Here is a 19269-nt window from a genome sequence, read left to right on the forward strand (position 1 = left end):
TCTTTCTACTTTCAAAACCCAAGCTAATTTGAAGAGCTCATCATCAGACCTCATGACCCCACTACACACATAACGTTGTCATTCTACCAACTTCCTGGTCCTTCCCCTCGTCCGTGGACGACTTCAGCACCTGGATCACAGAGGCCTTCTCCACCACTGTTCCCGAATCATCGTTGGAGACTCCAACATCCACGAAGACGATCCATTCAGTACCCTGGTCTCTTAGTTCCTGGACCTTCCTGGCTTCAGTGAGCTTTTGCTCCACTCACACGGCCATTCCCCAGCCTTGGTCATGCCAACCACTGAATCACCTGCTAAATGTAGATTTCTAATGTCCCACTTTCTGACCATCACCACCCTCCTTAGAGCTAGTTTTCTCTGACACTCCCACTCCAGCAATTCCCCAATCTCATCAAGACCTTCGTTTCATTAAAAAAAACACTTTCTTGTCATCCACTGCTACCACTCCCTGCACGCACCCACTTTCTTCCTTGCCCGGCTCTGATTCCACAGTCCACACTCCAGCTACTCCCTGACCAACAGCCTGAACCTTCTGGCCGCCTTCCTTCCACTGTACTGGTCCAGCGGTACTCCAGCCTGCTGTCCAAGCCACTTATTCGGGGCCTGCACCTGAGCAGCTGAACATCGCTGGAGAAAAATGACACAAATTTGCTGACTAGACTTGCTACAAACATGACCACAAATCTCACTCAACACTGTCAGAAAAACCTACTACACTTTCCTAGAAAATTCAATTTCCCAATCTCTGGGAAAACTATCATACTTCCTTCTTTCCCCTCAAGCCTCCAATGCTCCCTCCCCTGTCCCGTTCTCAGCTGATGACCTTGGCATATATTTCATAGAGAAAATAGATTTCTGTAAGATGAGAACAACTTCATCTTCCCATCGACAAATCCTTCATTGTATCTGCATCAGAACCCACATACACTGCCTGCCCCTCCCCCAAGTCCAACGGGAAAAGAATCCTGGCTCCTATGCAAGGTCAACACCTTCACTGGGCTCTCAACCCATTCTCCTGTGCCACTCCAAAAACTTTTTTTTGCAACTCCTCTATTTCTTCTTGCATTATCAGTTCTCCCTCTTTCCTGGGTCATTTTCATGGGCATGCAAACATACCTCCTTCAAATAAATACTCCCTGAACTCACTCCTCCCTTGACCCCACTCTGTCCTCATTTTCTACCACCTCTTGAGCTCCCTTCACAGCAAGTGTACTCAAAGGAGCTGTCTCTACTCAGCATCTCCACTTTTCCACCTTTAATTCTCTTCTCACTAAATAAAGCCCATTCCACTCACCGTTCCACTAATGACTAATTATCAAGATTACGAATGACTAGATCTTGCAGAAGGTAATGATCTGTTCTCTGTCCTCCTCTTTTTTTTTTAATTTAATTAAAAAAATTTTTTTTTAAATTTTATTTATTTTTGACTGTGTTGGGTCTTCATTGCTGCGCGTGGGCTTTCTCTAATTGTGGTGAGTGGGGGCTACTCTGTTGTGATGTGTGGGCTTAGTGCAGTGGCTTCTCTTGTTGCAGAGCACGGGCTCTAGGCACACGGGCTTCAGTAGTTGTGGCATGTGGGCTCAATAGCTCTAGAGCACAGGCTCAGTAATTGTGGCACATGGGCTTAGTTGCTCCACAGCATGTGGGGTATTCCCGGATAAGGGATTGAACCCGTGTCCCCTGCATTGGCAGGTGGATTCTTAACCACTGCACCACCAGGGAAGTCCCTCTGTCCTCATCTTGTTCTCCCAGCAGCATTTGGCACAGTCATCCAATTGTTCTTTCTCAAAAAAGTTTCTTCCCCAGGTTCTGTGACACCTCCCTCTCAAGATTTTTCTCATACCTCACTGGTCCTCCTTCTCCCTCTCCTTCACTGGTGTGTCCTCAGCACTCTTCCTTCCTGCATCCTCTCTCCCTGCATGATCTCACCTCATCCTGGAGCTCTCAGAACCTCTCACACATACAGGGCTCTCAGATCTACCTCTGCAGCTGTATCTTTCCCAGGTCCCAGGCATCCGTATTCAACCGTCTACTCAACATTTCTGTCGAGGTGTTTAGAGGCATCTTAGATGTGGCACATTCAAACCAGATCTTTCAATTTCCTTCCTCAAATCCACACCCCACCTCCTGCCAAGCTTTCCCCATCTAAGTAAAAAGTGCACTCTCCACCCACTTGCTAAAAATCTATGCACCAGTCTTGATTCCTCCCTTTCCCTCAACCACATCCAACTCATCAGCAAGTCCTCTCGGCTCTCCTCCCAAAGTCAGTGGGAGCAGAACCATCTGAATCCAATCACTGTGCTCTTTATCCACTGCCATGGCCAAGACCACATCAACAGAGGCTCCCTCCTGGTCTCCCCAACTCCACCCAGCAGCCAAAATGGTCTTTCTACACATAGTCAGCTCTCCTCTCCCTCCCACTCACAGCCTTCCAGTGACTCCCACTGCATGTGGAGTCAGAGCCAAACGCCTGGGTACGGCCTCCTAAGACCCTCTGAATGGCCCTGTCTGCCTCTCTGATCTCATTTCTCTTCACCCTCCCTCTTGTCTACTAATTCCCAGGGGCAGGTTCAGGCCCATCCTGGCTACTGTGTTCTTCCTTTTCCTTCTGCTGGAGATGCTCTTTCCTCCTATCCATACATGGCTGCCACCTTCTCATCCACCAGGTTTCAGTACAAATATCCCATCCTCAGAGAGCCTTCCCCAACCCCAGCCAAGGCACTCTCCTCCCAGGCCTATTTTATCTCTGTCACAGCATTTATTAGGACCTAACATTTTCTTCCTTCCTTCCTTCCTTTCTTGGCTTTGTTGGGCCTTTGTTGCTGCGCACACGGATTTTCTTTAGTTGTGGCGAGCAGGGGCCTTCTCAGTGCAGTGGTTTCTTTTGTTGTGGAGCACAGGCTCTAGGCACATGGACTTCAGTAGCTGCAGCACACAGGCTCAGTAGTTGTGGCGTGCAGGCTCCGTAGTTGGGATCTTCCAGGACCAGGGATCGAACCCGTGTTCCCTGCATTGGCAGGTAGATCTTTAACCACTGCGCCACCTAGGGAAGTCCCAAGACCTAACATTTTCTTATTTCCATGCTTGTCCCTTGTTTATTCCCTCTTTCCCTCCCCAGAACAGGAGCTCCCTCAAGGCAGGGACTCTGTCTTGTTCAGCACTATTCCCTGCACCTACTACAGGGCCTTGCACACAGACAGAACTTAACATTTGTTGGCTGCCTGCCTGAAGGAAGCAATTTGTGGCTAGTCCTGGGGGCAGAGGAACTCCAAGACCCACAGAGGTGGTCAGGGCAGGCCCTGCTGTCTCACTCACCTCTGTGCCCAGGCCTGGACCTGCACAGTGCCTGGTTCACAGCCAGTCCACGAGGAACACGTGGGATGCACAGCATCTTGGAGTCAGATGTTCTCTTAGCAGCCCTGATTCACCTTCCTCCTAAAGTAGGGTTTTCCATGTATTCTGACATCCCTGTGATGTCAGGTGGTCATTGAGCCTTCCAAGACCCTTGAATGTTCAGTGAGGAAGCCCAGCACCTGAGCGGGTAGGCCACAGCCGCTGCCCACAGGGCCTGGCCTGGGTAGGGCCAGCCCCCAGCCCCTTTGCAGACCGCACTTTGTGGGTGCCCCCCACCCCACCCCTTGCTCCTGTTTGCACATCCTTGCCTATGTTCTTGGTGTCTACTTGGTTCTGTCATTTATCAAAAGGTGAAAAATTAAAAATTAAAATAAAACATGGCCATGGTGTGGGGACGTGCTCTCCGCCGTGCTCGGGGCCAGCACTGCAGACGCAGCGGAGCCGCACGCAGCACGACCCTCTTCTGTGCTCTCATGAGGGAATAGAACCCTCTCTGGGAGCTGGGATGCCTCATCTACTGCTCCTGAACATCCCTCACCCTTCTGGGGTCAAGCACTCCCTGCCCCAGGACACTAAAATCCCGAAGGCCGTGTGGCGCGATGGTTAGGAATGTGCGTCGTTCAGACCTGGGTAAGACCCGGCTCACGTGACCATGGGCAAGTTACCTGACTGTCTGAGTCTCCGCTGTGAAGCGAGGATAATAACAATACTTAGCTCAAGATTAGTAGGAAGGTAAACAAGGTCGTAGACGCAGAGTGCTTAGCACTGCTCTGGGCACACAGGAAGCCCTCAACAAACGGGAGTCGCCATAGGTATCAGGTCCTCCCGTTCCACCCCTGGCCCCAAAGCCAGTGTACCACGCCCTTCACCACTGTTGGGAGGAAGGAGCTCCTCATTTGGCCTCACCCTGGTCTTACTCGGAATAGAGAAGGGTCTTACTCTGCAGGTTCTGCTCCTTACGGGACGGACCGTGTCTCAGGTATCTCAGAGGATAAGTTCCCAGAGGAACTGGGGTAGCCACACCTACACCCTCTTGAATCTCACAGCTTAACAAGAGTTAAGCACTCACCCAAGTCTTTGTTGACTATGGGGAAAAAAACACCAAACTGCAGTATGTTAGAGCTGAAGGTACACTCCCGGTGCCCCCGAAAGCATCTAGGCCCACCTTCTCATTTTGCCAATTAGGAAACTAGCCACGGGAGCCTACTAGGTCCCACAGCGAGAGCTGGAGCTCCTGCCTCCTAACTCAGGATGGCACCCTGCCCATCTATCCTTACTCCCACATCCCTTTCCGGTGTAGGGAATCATATGTAAGACATTAGACCGTGAGGGACTTTACCCCAAGTCTCTCCATCCAGGCCAAAGCTGACAAACTGTCTTTGCACTGTTTCTGCTCACCCCTTGGGGCAGAAAGTGGCCGAAGGGGAGTCTCAGGACAGAGGGCAGTTCGGTGCCAAGAGGGCTGGCACCGGAGACCCTGGTCTGGCTTCCTGCTGCCCCCGCATCCCTGGTCTCTCTTTTTCCCATCCGCCCACCCCTCCTTTTGTAGTCTCTCCTTTTCTCGTTTTGCCTGGGCTGCCTGCCTTTTCGGCTGTTTGCTCAGAAGCTGGGCTCTGTTTGCTGAGCCGTTATTCATTTTCATATTACCTGGGATATTTTCAGCTGCTCCTCTGGGTTTTTAGGAGAATTTCAAGTGGTGAGAAGCAACGTGGGCTGCAAAGGCAAACACACATCCGTGACCTCTGAGCCTCGCCGGGGAATTTGTTCATCTTATCAGCTGCCTTCCTGACAGCCCAGCCACTGTCTCTTGGCCTGACACTCAGCCTCTCACCCTGGGCTTCTGGGGAGCAGGATATGCTTTCAGAGAACCAGGCTGCACATTTTCTCAAATCCAAGACTGAGGCAGCAGCCTGGCTTGGGTCAATGACATGTAGGGCCTTTGGCCCTGCCTCCCCTTGCAGGATAGCCTCCCTGTGCTGCGGCCAGAACTAAGAGAGAGCGTCTCAGAGGCGTTTTCATCACCCCCAGAAACAAGGAGCAGCGGGGCAGTCAGAGAAGTTGATTCCCTCTCCTCCAGCAAACAGCTTCAGGAAGGCGCTGATTCACTGCTGCTCCTCGATACACACCAGGCCAGTTCTGGAGGCATGGGGAGTAGATAGGAACAGCAAAGGAAGGGAAATGCCACTCCTCTGGGGGGAGGGGGGGTGCGGCAGGGATGCTGGAGCATTGCCCCGGCCCCTGTTTACTTGACAAGATCAAAGCCCAAGTAAGAGTTCTTTCATCTTCAGCCTGGTCCAGGGTGGAACAGGGCCCGAATTCTCTACATTATGGGGGGGGGGGGGGGGGGGCGGGGACAGGGAATGGCAAAGGACGTGGGCAGTCAAAGGAATATCGGGTATAAAATCAGATCTTGACTGAGTCTAGGCTAGCCATGTGTTAGTCACATGACCTTGGCAAGTCAAACTTTCTGCATCTCAGTCACCTCAGTTATAAGCCTGGGACGACAGGACCCATCTCACGGTTAATGGGAGCATCAGTAAGTGGTGATGGGCTCCGTTAATGTCAGGTATTACTCATCCAGAGTCAGACATTCCATCAACGGATCAATCACCCAAGCATCCAGCATCAGCCACGTCGAGACAGACTCATGGAAAAACACCTGCCATGCTCTCCTCACACCCCTGCTCTCTGAGACCCAGAGGTACCACAGCCGCCAGCTCTCACCCCTGGCCTCCAGGCCTCCATGCAATTTGTTCCAAATGTTCCAGGAGACCAGGCAAGAGGCCTGGGTTATTGGATGTTTGTCAGGTTTAATAAAAGGCCCTGAGTGGCTCTGGGCTTGTCATGCTCTCTGGGTGTGTCATGTAGCACTGGTGGCCCATGGTCCTGCCTTTCCAGGCACCAGACACCAGGAAAGCAAGAGCAGGTTTTAGCAACAGGGCAGAGAGACGAGTGGTCCATCTGTCACCAGGTTGTGGAGGGGAGGGGGGCAGCGGCGGCCTCCCCGTCAGCATACCGGGCCTCTCAGTGGCTCCAACTGGAGTTACCTCACTTCTGGGCTCCGAGGGCCGTGTATGTGCAGCCAGGAACAGGCTCTGGCCTGTGAGCTGGAGCAGGGCCCGCAGAGGAGATGGTTCCTTCAGGATCTGGTGGGGGTTTATTTTCTTGAAAAAGTCATCAAGTTACTGCTGTCTTTCCCCTAACTTTGCTAGTTTCATGATAGGACAGACATTGATGGACTAAGTAGAACTGAAACCATAACCTCAGGGGGTGGGGGCAGGAACGGAGTCTCCTCCGAAAACCAAGCGCCCAGTAGAGTATCTAAGGCACAGGGTCTGCACGGTGAGTACTGAGTGAATGAATGAAGAATGAATGAGATGAGGGAGGGGCTGAGAGCTGAGCCAGGCATGCACTCCAGGTGCAAATGATGGCAGAAGGTCCACTCAGAAAAGGAGAACACAAAACATGTATCCAAGTAGCATTCTGCATCAGAGAAGTCCAGAAAGAGATTATGAATCTCTTTACACAGAGGACATAGTGGACAAATGGGAATGTGTTCTTAAAAAGGCAGAAGCCCATTTTCTAAAAGCAGCCTGACAAAGAAGGTGAGTGGAGAGCCTAGAGCCTGGCTAGGGCCCGGTCTGAGGGTAGGATTCTGTGGCCACTGCCGCAGGGAGGAGAGGGAGACAGGGCACAGAGCAGTGAGGTTATTCGAACCTCCTCCCCCCAAACCCCTGGAAGCATCATCAGCCCCCTGTGAAGGACACAGAAATCAAGTCACTGGGGGTCACCCTGTAGAACCCTCTGTGTCATCCCCAAGGCAGCCGAGGCTCAGCCGCTTTGGTCCCAGCCACGTGGGAGTCCCTGACAGGCCTGGAAAACCCATCCCCCGGGGCCTCTCAAGTTAGACGTCACCCTCCCCAAATAGCCTGCGCCTGTCTCAGACCCAGAGCCAGGAGCCCAAGTGCGGGGAGGAGAGCGGGTTCTGTTCTGCTCTCCATGGTTCTTCCCACCGTCCTATCTTCAGAGACGTGAAATGCGCAGCATCGGCAGAGCCGGGCTGGGAAGGTGGGCCGGGATCTGGGCACCACTTGGTCCAATTTTCTCCTCAATAGAATTCCAGGCTGACGAGCCCACACTGGCCTTCCAGACAACACGTGACAAGTGGCTAACTACAAAATAAAGGTTTTTCCAAGGCTTAGTTGTCCCCTCCTCGTTCTCTACCCCACCAATCAGTTAATGAGAGTCTGGGCCACAAGTGAATGGGAGATTTTTAGCTTGGGCTCACACACTGAATGATGTGATGCCAGGCATGGGGACAATTAGAAAAGCTACCCAATCGGGAAAGCCCGATAAATGCCACATTCAAACCAAAATTAAAACACCCACAACTTCAGCCCAAAGTCTGGGCCCCTGAGATGACGCATGGCGGGGCGTGTCACGGCAGGATCAGCAGACTCCAACTAGAGCCACTCCTCTACTGCAGAGGGAGGACCACACCAGGGGTCCAGAAGCAGAGGATGCTGATGTCACTCACCTGGCTCTCAGGATCCCTCTCCCCCCACCCCCCGGGGGGCGGTGCTAGAGCAGTCTTGTTTGTAAGGTTGTGCTGAACACAGAGGAATCAATAAATCCAGAAATACTGAGCTACTCAAATTCTAGTCCTTAAAACTTGGGGGAGGAGCTGCTCTGGTAGGCCGCTTCCTTAAGGGTCAGAAAGATTGTCAACGGGGAGAGAGAATGAGCAGAGGCAATGGTGGAACAGTCGGGAAGTGGGGATGTTCTCATCTCCATCGCCTGCCTGGTTTACTGCTGTATCTCCAGTGCCCACAACAGCACCCAGCATGCAGGAAGCACTCAGTAAATTAAAAAACAGATGAATGCAAGCATGAACCCCATTCTCCAGGAAACGACTTGTTACTGTTCCCCAGACCAATCCTTTGTGGGAACTCACCAAAACAAAAACCCAAGGACTACCAACACGCCCTGCCCCCACCCCCAAGATGTAAGACACCTACATCTAAATGTCCCAGCATCCCTCAGGACACACGGTACCAAACGCACTTGAAGAGACATAGACCACTCCAACCCCTTCTGCTGAAGAGAGAAGTGAGTTTTCCGTCTCATTCCCAGACTCACTCTCAGCCCCAGGCTGGGCAGTGGACACCGTCTACCTCCATCAACCAAACTTACACAAGTAACCAGTGGCCAAGGGGCCAAGCGGGCTTTGCCTGGGAGAATTTGTCGCATCTCTGCAAGTGTTAGCAGGCAGGCTGGATTCGCCAGCCCTGGCATTAATTGTAGCCCATGTGCTATGATTACAAAGTGGAATTAAATGACATGCCAAATTAAAGAGTTATTTTTTCTAATAAATATTTTGCATAGGATGTGTTTATAACGGCATTAATTATTTACGCTGCCATATAGAGAAAGCATAAATATAAAGAGAGAGATCAGACGGTTCCTGTAGGAGAAATAAAATGAAAATTTCCATCAGGATGATGAATGCCTTTGGGGTTCTTTGGGGGAACTTTGGGCTGGGGCTGGTGGGAGGTGGAGAGAGAGGGACATTTCGAGAACAAATCTGACAAACGTTATCGAGGCTTTTGAGGGAGGAATACATTCAAAATGAAAGTGAGTACAGAAAGTTTAAATATTTAATACCTGCATTAATTCTAACTCACACTTCTTTATTTTTCAGATTAAAAATTTACAAGAATTCCCATCTCTCTCATCCTTCTCCTATCGTGAGATACTTTGCGGTCACAGTATCAGGGACCACCTTTAGCAGCACCTGAGTGGAAAAGGGCACGAGACGGTAGCACCCCCGTGACCAGCACGTGGCACCCTCCCCCAGCCCCAGGCAGCTCCCCCACCCCCTCCCCCACAGGAAGCTGCAGTTGTTGGCCTCTGGCGCCAGAATGACTGATGGGACCAAAGCCACTTCCTGGCCTCCTCAGCCCATCCCAGAGAGGGCTACGGAATTCTCAGAGATGATGCAGCCAAGTTGTGGGTTTAAAGTGCCTGCCCAGGTCCAGACCTTAAGGGTAGAGAAGAAACACCACCACTGAACCGATTTCTCCCTGAAACAAGAGATTTCTGTCACATAAAGCCCCTAGCCCCACTGCCCTCCAGAAGCTTTTATTCTAAGGCCTACCAAACCAGCTTTATATGCTTTGATGCAAGCCAGAGTTAATTTGGATGCAGGGGAGCAATAACTTCCTGAAGATCTGAAGGTCGCCGTTGAGAGAGTAAAGTCCGCAACCGTACCAGCTCCCAGCTCCAGGCCCGGCCTCCAGCCCAGCGTTACGTTAGTGAGCAAACCCCACTCATAATAATAACAAAACATACACCTGTATGCCTTGAAAAGGGGCTTTCCCATATCACATTTGACCATATTGTTCCACAAAGTGGTCAAGGCGCTGTTACCAGCCTTCATTTTACACACCGGAAACCCAGGTTCCAAAAGGCCATGTGATAGGTCCAAGGTTCCCTACGCCAAATCAAAATTCTTCCCACTGTTATAATGATGCAGCTTCCCCAGCATATGGTCGCCAAGTACTAGATACAGAAGGAAATGGGAAAACTGGACCAAGAGATGCTTTTTGAGTCCATTCCCTGACTTCTGAGCAGCAGTTGGCCTGGTGACATCTTCAGAGATGGGGACAGTGTGGGGGAGTGACCGCTCTCTGCTCGCCTAGAGAGTCCGCTGGGTCCTGGCCACCACATTCCTCCTGAGACTCTAGTGACCCTTAGGCCAGAGACCCTCAGAGGAGAGCTGCCGACAAAGTTGTCTCAACATGTCTCTGACCCTCTGGGCTTTAAGTTGTCAGACACTGATGTGGCATCTTCTCTCTTCTCTCTCTCACAGCTCTCCGCCCCCTCCCATCACTTACCACACACTCCTATACAAAACACCTTCATAAATAGTGCTGATTAGCTCCTTGTTCTAATCAGGCCTCTGCTCGAAGACAATACAGTGCTCCCAGCCCCACTCCTCCTCTTGTGTCGATTGATCCACAAAGTGCCTGTAAATCAGCAGAGAACACACACACACACACACACACACACACACAGGCTCTCTCCATCAGAAAGCTGAGCAGGAAATCGCGCCTGTGGTGGGATCAGAGCTTATCGATCTGGTACTGGAAGATGTTTGGGGTTATTTGTTGATTTTACTCCCAGATACCCGCTGGAGTAGGGCCAGCCCTTTAAATGAGATGAGCAGAGCTAGAAATCATCCCAGCTGAATGTCTGGAGAGCAGAATTCCTCCTTCTGCCTCTTTCTCAATTTATTCAGAAAGCCTGCTTCTGGAAGGGCACGGGGAGAGAGGCCCCAGCAGGTAGAGGGCCAGACCGGAGCCGCTCAGGAAGACTGGCTTCAGAGATAGCCCCTCTCTGCCAACGCTGCGGGGCCAGCGCCTCCTTCCATTCGCTCCAGGGACAGGAGTGAGGTCTGCCTGGGCACAGGAGCACGCGGAGATAAGTCTGCTCGAGCTTCGCCAACGAGTCTACCCACTCCTCCCAACTTCACTGGTTGTGAACTTTTCAGATGATGACAGGGGAATGGAGGTAGCAGAAGAGAAGGTAATTCAGCCAAATGAACCTGCCGATCAGGGTCCATGCTGCATGGATGACAGTAACAGACACGGTGATAGCAGTCACAGAGCTGACACCTTGCAAGAAGAGAACCCCTTCCTTCTAAGGGCTCTCAACAGCCTCTCTCTCACCGACATAAAATTCAGAAGAGAGGTAGGATGTTTGCAGAAGGTGCACTCGGAAGATCCTAGCGCAGTGAGGAGCACGTTAGAGGCATTCTTGTTTTTCTCATTTCTCTGTACTCTGTCCTCATTTCCGTGTGCTAACTAAAATGATTTAAAGCCCGTTCAAGGGTTTCCTTGGTGGCGCAGTGGTTAAGAATTCGCCTGCCAATGCAGGGGACACGGGTTCGATCCCTGGGCTGGGAAGATCCCATATGCTGCAAAGCAACTAAGCCTGTGCACCTCAACTACTGAGCCTGAGCTCTAGAGCCCATGAGCCACAGCTATTGAGCCCACATGCCACAACTACTGAAACCTGCATGCCTAGAGCCTGTGCTCCGAAACAAGAGAAGACACCACAATGAGAAGCTCGTGCACTGCAACGAAGAGTAGCCCCCACTCTCCACAACTAGAGAAAGCCCGTGTGCAGCAACGAAGACTCAATGTCGCCAATAAGTAAGTAAATAAAGTAAATTTTAAAAATAAAAATAAATAAATAAATAAATAAATAAATAAATAAATAAAGCCTGAGTCAAGAGTGGGAAGAAAGCACTGAGGCCTCTCCTGTTCCCCAGGTCTTGTGTGTAGACTGGTTCTGCTGCTGTAAGAAAAGGGGTGGTCCCTGGTAAGAAACTCTGCGGCTGCGCACGTGAATGAGAGGTGCCTGCTGGCAGGTGTGGGGTCTGGGCAGCCAGGAAAGAGGAAGGAGACATGTGCTCCTTTCTCAGGGGAGGAGCTCTGGGCAAACTGAAGTGGGATCATCTTATCTCATAAGCCTGCTTTTATTTTTAAAAAGCGGTTTCCTGAAGAACTAATATTCCCTTTCTACCTCCACACTCCCAACCCAATGCCTCCAAAAAAGCAGGCCTGTCCTGCAGTCTCTCTCTTGCAACCATTTTGCTTGCTCAGGGAGAGTGAAAGATTCAAAAGTAAAGGAAATCACAATTGCTAAATGCCCTCCAGAAACAGTGAGACATGTACCCCTCCACAGGCATTTTCCTGGAAATGAGGTAAAATGTGAAAGCAAAGGATTGGGGGTCAGGGGACTGACCAACTGTGTGACCTTGGATAAGTCACTTAACCTCTCTGAGCCTCAGTTTTCTTCCTGCTGAAAATAGAGAACTCTTATAACCTCCTAGGAGTTTAATTCTCCTAGGCTAATGCTTACTGAGTTCTTGTGTGTTGGACATTGCCACATTTATCATCATTCAATTCTCTCAAGGACCCTGTGAGAAAGGAGCTATTCCTCCCTGCTGAGAGATGGGACAGCTGGGCAGAGGGCTGAAGTCACCTGCCTATAGGACGGAGCCCAGGTGTTCTGCTCCGTGGCCTACGTGGTTGCCACTCCACCACAGCTGTCTCCTGATGGGCAGATGAGGTCCTGTCCACGCAATGCCTTTGGAAAAGGCCGGAGAATGTGAGGTGTTGTTTCTGAGAGTTTGGACAGTAAAGGGAGGAGAGGGGCACTTTTCCTTTTTTAAGCTTTGCCATTCGGGGTCCTCTTTCTAGACACTTGACAGCCAGAATTTTCACCTCCCCTCATTCTAGAAGGGATGCCTCCCTTTTTAAAGAAGTAAAACCACAGATGACCCACGAACCTTAGGGGGCAGCTGGGAGTGAGGGTGGAGCTGTGAGGGCTTCCCTCCCTCTGGCAAGCTGAGACAGCCCAGCACTGCTTCCCCCCTCTGCTCCCACTCTCTGAGCGTCCAGGGCAAGACCTCTCCCCGTAGCAGATACCAGTGTCTCTGGCTGGAATGAGATAATCTGAGCAAAGCTGAGCAGCCAGCCAGGGGTGAGGTGGTGGGGGAGGGCAGGAGGGCTGAGACCAGGGCTGGGGGTCTTTTCACAGGGCCAGCTGTGGTGCCGGCAACTGGTGGGAGCATCTGAGATGCTGATGAAGGACTCAGAGCAAAGTTTTGGAACTGCTTATAGACGCTGATGTTTGCCAGGTGGGTTTGTTCACAGGATTTGAAATAAGGCTGCCATGGTTGTACATGTTTAGGAACCCCTAGGTTTAAACTTGATTTCTTAAATACTGGACTTGTTAAAATCTTTAAAGTTGTGACAAGCCCTGCAACTCTTCAAAAGGGGGTGTCCAGGCAGCGCTTCCCACGTTGGCTTGTCTTTAGAACGCTTTTCCCCCCACGGAGCCCCCTGCACTGCAGAGCCCACTTTGGGAAGTGCTAATCCAAGACAACCCTCCCATTTCACAGATGGGGCCACAGGAGGATGGGAACTCATGCAGCTTCCGAAATTGGCCACCTTCCTGACGGCACCTCATCCCCAGGGAGCTGAGTGTCCCTCCACACCTGTTTCTGGGGATTAGGGAAATGTGTCTGGCTGCAGCTGTGGTGCATGGAAGAAGGGACACCTGTCCCCTCCTTTTAAGGGGGTGGGGTGGTAAACGGGATGAGGGGAGGGGAAGGAAGAACAAGGCCCCTTGAAAGTGAGCATCCATTGAACAGAACAGAGGAGCAAGACAGGTGGATAGGTCACCCCAAGAACATTCTATGCCTCCCCAGGTCTTAGCAGGGACCACCCCAGTCACTTGTCAGGACACCAAGTCCCAGCCCGAATGCACAACCCTGAGGTTATTAGGCTTACTCAGAGACACTATCCCCGACCCTAGTTTCCCATTTGCTAATGGCTCCTTTCTAGAAATAAACTTATGTCCAGTGACAAAATCCCCGGCCCCCAAGTTCGCAGTAGCCCAAGCAGCATTCCAAGGGGCCTGGGGAAGGAGCTCTGGGCTCCCTCACAGTTTCCGAAGCCGAATAGCAAGCTTAACTAGGGAGAGGAGGGAGGTGGGGAAGTGATACCCTCTGCCCAGGAATGGAGGTGTGGTACCCCATTCCACCTCCACCCCCAGGCAATCCAATTCCCCCCCGCCTTGGTTCCTCACCCAGAAAATGGATCAATGTCCCTTTCTGAAATGAGCCTCCCTTTCTGAAAGTGTCAGGTGTGGCAACAACCTGCTCAGGTTCAGGAAGTTTATTCCTAAGGGGCTTGAGAAAGGTGATCTTTCCCATCCTCTAAAAATGTGGAGAGGATTGGTGATGACCCCGTCTTTGCCTGCAGTCACTGAGGGTGGGGCGAACGGAATTCCTATGGTCCTGGAGGAGCGGGATGGAAGGGTGCAGAGATGGAGGCCAGTAAAAGCCCCCTCCCCCACCCATTATACACCATTCCGGGACTTTCTCCTCCCAGCTCTGAGCCCAGCCAAGGCAGCTGTTGTCCAGATCCAGACAAAGACCTGATGCTTCTTCCCCACCAGGCCAAGCTGCACGGTCTGTGGATGAGTGGGGGTGGGAAGGTGGCATATAGAGGGGGCGAGGGACAGCCAGGACAGGGAGAGAGTTTGCCTGTCCTGTCCTCCTGGGCCACGCACTTTGTGCTGAGACAAGACTGGAGATAGCCACTTTCTGTGGGGCCCAGTCTGGCCCTCGGGCAGCCTCTCTCCCCCTCCTGCTTTGCTCCTCAGCCACATGCCCTTGGGCTGAGCTAAGTCCAGAACCCGGCTGAGTAGGGGAATTGTTCTGAGAAAGTGGCCCGTTGGCTGGTTGCTATGGAAACCGACATACCACAGTGCTGACCCCAGAGAGGTTTAGCACGCTCCCTCAGCAGGGATGCCAGCAGCTGGACTGCAGCTGTTACCACGTCAGTGGGGGCTGGAGCCTCCGCCAGCAGTCCCTGCTGTTTGCCTAAACTAGTCCGGGCAGCAGATCCCCTCCATCGGCTCCCCCCCCACCCCCGTCCTCTCACAGCCTCCCCCTCCTGCTGCCAGGAAGGGAGTGCTGAGTCTGCCCAGGCAGGAGGCGGTGCGGAGGCAGCTGAGCACACACCAGGGAAGCAGGGTGCTTTCTTGAACAGTAATGCGACATCCTCCCATTGCATATCTGGGGAAACTGAGGCCCACAGAAAAGGGGGGGTTGGCACACAGGCTTTTCTTATGGCCCTCCCTGTACAACTGGGCATGCACTGTAGGTCGTCTGCTCGGGCAGACACTTAACCCGGCATCCCTTCCAGACACAAGCATGGGGGCATCACTGACTGAAAAAAAGAGCACCAAACATTGATAGAAACAGAAAGAGGGACACACGAAGAAGAGGAGTGAGTTAGGGAGCAGTGGGAGAGGGGGACAGAGGTCCGAGAGACAGAGAGAGTCAGAGAAGGAGAGAGGAGAGGGGTGATGAGGTGAGGAGGCTAGGTCCCGGCTAGCTCTGAGTCCCCACCCCCACCCCAGCATGTGGCCTGAGATGAGGCATCAGAAAGGATGGACAGGGAGGGGAGGGGCAGTGGTGGAGGGGTATAAAAATTGGTCTCAGGGTGGCATCTCCAGCCATCCCATAATGCCTCGAGCTCCCCACGTGGCCCAGAGCAAACACGCCAACCTGCCTCCCTTCCGCGTGTGAAGCTTCAAGATTCAGGCCGGATGCTAAACAAACACCCCCAGCCGGTGAGATGGCTCCCCCCGGGCGCCCCACCAACCAGCTATCCCTGTGTGGCAGTCAGAACACAGGTTCCTTTCATTCCAGAGGAGTCGAGTAGTCTGCCTCACACCTGGTTTGCTCTGACCCTCATCCCCAGCCTCGCAGGTCACGTGGGCCCTGGGGCCACTCCCTCCCCCACGTCCCTTCCTCTAGAACGGGTCCTGAGCAGGTGCCCCCCCGCCCAGAACCCGTCTCACTGCTCCTGATGAATCTGCCAGCTCTTCAATACTCCTCCCCTCCAGCCACCCTAAAGCGGTTGGCTGCAGGCGACTGGAGGGCAGCTCTGCATCCTCTCGCCCTTTTGAGCTGTTGGGCAGTTGTTCTCCTGCGAAGGCTTCGCTCCACAGACATGGGAACAGCTTGGCAATGTGCCGCCGGTGTAAACTCCCTCATTGTGAAGACCTGGCTCTGGGGTGGGCCAGCAGTGTGCTTTTGCACTGACCACCTTTTTAGCAAAAATCTGGTTTCTCACTTGAGTCATTTCTATTGTGTTTGCATCAGAGCTGGTGTCCTGTTCCTCTGGCCTTCTGAGCAAGACCAGCGGGGCAGTTATGGACACATGGCCTTGACTTGGGGGTGAGAGGTACTGGCCTAGAGGGGCCTGGAGCCTGTCCCTGGCCAGCAAGGTAATCAAAAGGTGTTTATTGAACGATGACCCTGCATCTGGCATTGTGGGTGTGGTGGCCAGGGGGGCATGTGGAAGAAGTCTCGGGCAAGGACTCCTGTCCAGAAGAAGTTTGCAGTCTTAATAGGAAACAATACGGACCTACCACACGAAGCAGACAAATCAGCACTGAGCGGCGGAGCACCCTTGGTGCTGATCCCTCAGGTGCTGAGGAGAAGAGATGGCCCTCGGGGAAAGAGATGCCCATGGGAGGGCCCCTGACTATTGCCCCAGGCCAAGCGCAGACACTAACTTGGCAGTGATGGGTCTTTGTGCTAACTGTGGTGGTGAGGGCTGAACCAGATCTACCAAACCCTCCCAGTGGTACAACTCCAGCCAGAGCTGTGATGAGACACAAATATCCGACTCCAGGAAGCAGCAACACCCCATCCCGACAGTAGGAGTCTCTTTACCCTCCCACCAGCCCTTCCAAGATGAGAAGTGGGCCAGGACCCAGGACCCGTGGTCTGAATCACTTTAGGACTTGGTCACATTCCACCTGAATAATGACCAGCATTTACAGTTTCCACAATCACTGTCTCACTGAAATCCCTACCACCTCCTGTGATGTGGGTGGGATTTTGATTCCCATGTTACAGATGAGGGGAAAGAGGCCCAGGGAAATGAGGGACTGAACGCAACAAAGCCACAATTCAACCGCAGCCTTCCCGTGTGGGCCAGTCCCCTTGCCACGACCACAGGGACTCTCTCATCATTTTTGGTTTCTCACAGAATCTAGCACAGGGTAGTTGGTCAGTAAGCCTCTTTTGCACAGCAGAAAAGCGCAAGTTGCCCGGAAGACCAGGGCAAGGCGTGTTCAGCTGTGTCCACACATGTGACAGGGGCGCTGGTAGAGGATGCAGCCCCACCTGCGGGCATGGTCAGCCTCCAGGGAGGGCCACCCAACCCGCTGAGCTGCCATCTTGAAGAGGTGGTGGCAAAGGAAACTGAACTATAGTTTCAAGTTGAATTTACTTCTAAAACATCCTCAAAACTCCCAACCCACGTGAGCAGCAAACATCTTTCTGATTAAATAAAGCAAAAATGGGAGGGGACGGGTTGGTGGGCGATGAGGAGGGAGTTGGGAGGGTCAGCAGAGAGCAGGGTGTGTGGTGAGGAGCAGAAGGTCAGCAGGCAGACGACACGGGAAGCCAGGTCGGCCCCCAGCCAGGCTCCCCACAGCAGGGTCCATGGCTAAGAACCAGTCAGTCCTCTGAAACAAGGGAAGGTGGGCCCTCTGCAGGGTCCTGAGAGGAAGAGATGCAGGGTCCTGAGATGCAGCATCCTGAGAGGAAAAGATGCTTCAGCTGGAGCAAAGCATTGAGCAGGAGAATCCGCAGGGCCAGGCTCAGTGAGTGGGAGCCAGACCACAGTGCCTCGTGTGTGCAGAAGCCTGGGGGGCACCGAGCCCTGGGCCAAGGTGGCCCAGGCACAGAGGGGCACTCAGGCTGCCCAATGGAAAGACACCAAACCCCTGGTGCACACGGAGTGACCTAGAACCAGAGCCACAAGCTGGAACAAAAGGCCACTTTATACTGTATTGGTCACTTATTACAGAATTTTTAAAATGCTGGAGCTGGTGGAGATTTTAGAGACCACTTTGTATGTGTCCTGGCTCAGTGCCTAGAACACAGTAGGTGCCCCCAAATGTTTGTCGAATGAATGAAGGAAGGAATGGAGAGAGAAGCAGAACTCCGAAGCCTGTAACTGATACTCATGAGGATGTGCTGGGACCCTGAGATACTGACGAACCTTCTGAATCATCCAGGAGAAAACTGTGCTCCGTACACTTGCTAACTGCCTTTCACGGTTGGGTTTGAAAACCAGTGCTCTGATTACAGCAACTCCTTGTGAATCAGAATTCAATCCAACTCCATTTGATCAACCTGCATGGGGCTCCTCGCTCATGCCAGACCCTGCGCAGAAGCACCTCGTGCCCCTTCAGTTCCAGACTGCTCTCCCGGCTCTGCTGCTGCCGTAGCCGCTGAGGCTGCAGAGGCGGCCGGGCTGCAGCTGGAGCTCTGCGGGCCCCAGGGCAAGGGCATGTTCTGTGCATCCCCTTGGGTCCTGAGCAACTTCTGGTTTGGGTTAAAGAGGACCAAGCTGACCCCCTCCTGCCCAGCCCTCCAACATCAGCGGAGTCCTCCCCCCCACCTCCTGGCAGCCTGGGGAGGCCAAGGGAGGGGCGGAAGGCTGCCACGGTGCCTCTCTCCCCTGCCATTTCCTCTGCGGCTCCCTCACTGGCCCTGTTTTCAGACCTCTAGTAATAAAAACAAGCCAATAAAATGAACATGAAAATATATTCATTAGGATTTATAATGCTCATTAAAACTGCCTGTGTACGAAAGCATGACTTAGCTTCATATAAGTGGGAAAAAAATGCAAATTATACTGCATGCGAAGAAGATATTTCCCTAATCGTCCAATCAAATGCCAGCCCAATTATCTGTGGCCAACCCAATGGGTTAAAATTATACTCTCTCTCCTTGGACACAGTGAGGCGCCTGAAAGTGTTTCATTTTAATAAAAATGAAATCTGGACCCTGCAGAAAACCAGCTTCACTAATGACGTGTTTACACAGAGAAAGACAATTTCTAGTTAATGGTGATTACTACCGAGAACAAATTAAACTTCCTGGAGTATATGGGTTAGAGATAATGGGAAAGGGGAAAAGAAGTTATGGTTTTAGTGTGTGTGGCGGCATGGGGGACGGGGTGACAGGGAAGAAGGAAGCTGAGGGAACCCCAGGAGGAGGCTGAGACGGCAGGGACTCTGGGGTGGGTGCAGGGAGGAGAGCTCGGGACACCGGCAGCATTGCTCCAGCTGGGTCCAGAGACCCGGCTAGGGCCGGGGGCGCTGGCGGCTGGCTCTGGGCTCTCAAAACCCCAGGGTGGGCCACCTTCAGCGAGGGCAGGGCCCCATTCTCTCTGCAAGCTCAGGTCCCCCCGGAATCTGCCCTGTTTCCTTCTTGAGAAGGCA

General features: G+C 52.5%; 1 protein-coding gene across 2 annotated transcripts in view; it reads right to left on the reverse strand.

The window, feature by feature from the left end:
• Positions 1–19269, reverse strand: part of PKNOX2 (PBX/knotted 1 homeobox 2) — a 256121-nt gene that overhangs the window by 144704 nt on the left and 92148 nt on the right. The window lies entirely within an intron of this gene.

Source organism: Hippopotamus amphibius, chromosome 9 (genome assembly GCF_030028045.1).
Source record: "Hippopotamus amphibius kiboko isolate mHipAmp2 chromosome 9, mHipAmp2.hap2, whole genome shotgun sequence".
NCBI classification, from domain to species: domain Eukaryota; kingdom Metazoa; phylum Chordata; class Mammalia; order Artiodactyla; family Hippopotamidae; genus Hippopotamus; species Hippopotamus amphibius.